Genomic DNA, 3,267 nt, shown 5'->3' on the forward strand with positions numbered 1-3,267 from the left:
TCGACCCCCCCCCCCAAAAAAATCTATCCACCCTACCTGCAGCCAGTTACGCCCTAACCCCCTTCCCAGTCCCTTCCAGCACCAGGCACTTGCACGCATATACAACCCCCTTGCTATAGCCACTAGGCAGCACTCCCCTTACACCCTGTCTCAATACGCCCATTTCCCTCTGCCAGGACTTTGGCTTCCAGGCTCTGTGCTCTAACCACTAGGATCCACACTGCCTAGAAACCCAGGAGTCTTGCCTCTCCCTCCCACCCCCCGTACCGAGGGATCGCGGGGGGATCTCTCGATCCCTGCCTCGAGTTTTGGGCTCCCCTTCCTTACGCCTCCCCACCCCGCGCACAGGGAACCTCGAATCCTCCGCCCGGCGCAGTCGACAGCTGCGATCCTAACTTCATGTCACTTTCCAAGAGGGAAGAGAGGCGGAGCCAGAAGCCCGTAAGGCGACCAATGGCAACGCGGCTTTCGTGAGTAAAGCCCCGCGGGCGGCCAATAGCGCCACGAGACAGGCTCCGATGGCCAATGGCGCGCGGGGGGTGGTAGTCTTCCTGCAAAAGGGCTGGCAGGAGACGCAGGGAGGGGGGGGCAATGAAGAAGCAACAGCAGCCGAGGGAGAAGAAGTATTAACTTTCTGCACTCACGTGACACCGGGTCATATGACATGTTAAAGCTGGTTGGGCGTGCCTGCCTGTAGATATATAGATACAGTATATGCACGTTTCGCGTCTGAGGTTGAGGTTTATGGTTCTTCTCCCCGCACTTTGGATTATTTGATCAGTTTTCAGTTCAGCTTCCCTTCAGAGTCACCTGTTGCTTTAGCCTGTAGCAGCAGGTGAACCCCAAGGATGGAAGGATCCACAAGATCCTGGTGTAGATCTCCACCACCCCCCCGCCCCCGTTCTTGATGCAGCTCTTCTCATCCCCTTTCCCTGCCGGGGAGTGGGCTGCCGTTTTGTGGTTTGCTTCAGGTGCCAAAATGCCTGATCAACCCTACCTTGAAAGGTTTCACCCTCCTGGCGTAGGAGCCAACTCATAGGGTCCGAGGGATTTTCGTCTCCCCTCATAAAATATTGTATTTGAGGGAATGCTCCCCCCCCCCCAAGAAGTTGCCATTCATATACCGGTAGTGTGTGTGCACTGTGTCATGTGATCGATTATTGAGGGGGCTTCGCTGGGCCTCCCCAAAATTTTATTCAAGTTGGAACACCTGCCTCCTGCTACTCGGGAGGGTGGTTCCCCCCCCCCCACTCCACCCCGTCCACTGTACCAGCTTGCCTTAAAACAGACCGGTAATGTACTTGTTGCGGTGTTGTTTCCTGAAAGGAAGAGGTTTTGTTTGTGTTTCAATATATTTATCTTTCTGGTACTGACTCAGACCTTTTTCACAGAGATACCTGGTTTGCCTTTATGGAAAGCAGAATGCTGGGCTAAATGAATATTCTGGCTGTTCCTGTCCTGCTCCTATATGAACCTGCCTGACCTTAAAAATGGGCTATGGAAGCCCTGCTCTCTGTCCCATCTGTGTGTAACATCTGGTGGGCAGATACAAGAGTCAGGGCCTTCTTTGTGGAGGTGCTGGGATTTGTGATGATCCCATTCCTGTATGTGTCCAATTGCAAGTCCCATTGGGTCTGAAGGGGCTTCCTCCCAGGGTTACAGCTTCACCCACTTCATATGCTATTAGTTGCTGGGTGTTTTAGAACTCGTCTTTGATGTATTTAATGTGCTAATATAATTATTCATGTTAGTCATTTCAGCACCTGCTGAAAACATTTTTGTTTAGGCAAGCCTACCCAGCAATACAGAATGTAAACATATGTTTTAATCTGGTTTTTAGCTTATTGTTGATTTTAATCATTTTTGAATGTTTTAAATATTTTCAAACTGTTTTTTACTGATAATTTCATTGTTTTACTGTTTTTGTAACCTTTGTAGCCTTTCCGTTAACCTTGGGTTCTTTGTTGCACCCGGGGGGGTGAGGGAGGAAGGAGTCAAAAAATGACACTGAGGATTTGAAATAGAGAAAGAGTTTTTATTCCTGTCATTTAGAATGGCAGGAAGGCACCCGCGTGATAATTCACAGCGAACTGCGCCGAGCATCAGTTGCATACAGTTTATATAATCTTCAAACCCCTCATTCCCCCTCCCCAGGAATCTGCTTCTTGCACGTCACACCATTAGTACCATCCTTGAAAATTCCTGTCTCACACTCTTATCTCAAAGTGGGGGTTAAGCAGCCCCTGGCTGCCCCTGGTACCTCCCGCCTTTCCCTAAGAATTATCCTGTCTCTGGCTATCTGGCAACTCTCACATCCCTCGGCCAGGAATTCCTGTGCCATCCAGGGAAGGGGCGCTCCAGGGAAGGGGCGCTTTTCATTGACTAATGATATGCCAGCGAATAAAGGTATGCACTAACAGAATAAGTTGCACAAAGAGAGCTTACAGAAAAAGCAAAATATTATACCAATAACATAGAAATATTAAAAAGGCCATGCAAATAGTATCAAATAAAAGGGGCTACAGACAAAAGCCAAAGTTTTACAAACTCAGGTAAAGTCTAAATACCATTTATAGTGAGGCTAGGAATGCTACACATCAGTAGAAGCTACATGTCAAATAAAAGAACTTAAAAAGCATGAGAGAGAGAGACAAAGAATCTCAGTTTAAAAGACTTAAAAGGGAGAAAGAAGGAAGGTAAAAAAGGGGGACTTAAGAGAGACTTACATAGAGAAAGGAAAGTCAATTAAAAGGACTTATAAACTTATAAACTAGAGAATTAAAACTCTCTCTCTCTTCATTCCCTCCTCTTCTATTGGACAGCCTTATGGCTCGTCCTTGGCAAAAGACTGATATTCTCTAGCAAGGGCAATAGGCTGTAGAATCCATGACACAACTTTGTGAATCATTATATGCACACATTGCATTAAGCAGGGAATACAGAAGCGTAAAAGCAATATAACAGCAAGGGGACTTTCTAATATAATGAAAATACCCCTGAATCACCCTAGATTGGTTAACCTATCTGTAACTGGTCAACACAAATTAAGGCAATACAATCGTCCGGTCCTCCCATTCAGTGTTCTTTTCTTCCCTTTCTTCTCTAGGCGTGCGCAGGGCCAATGGCTCCCGGTGCATTGGCAGCAGGCCTTTGTTGCCTTTGGAGACCGTGCTCTGACCCGCTCCCGGTGGGGTCAGAGACAGGGTGTCTCTGGATCTTCAGCTTCTAGGGATATCCGGCACGTTGCGGCAGATTCACTTTCTGCAT

This window comes from Lacerta agilis, chromosome 14, assembly GCF_009819535.1.
Source record: "Lacerta agilis isolate rLacAgi1 chromosome 14, rLacAgi1.pri, whole genome shotgun sequence".
In the NCBI taxonomy this organism is placed as follows: domain Eukaryota; kingdom Metazoa; phylum Chordata; class Lepidosauria; order Squamata; family Lacertidae; genus Lacerta; species Lacerta agilis.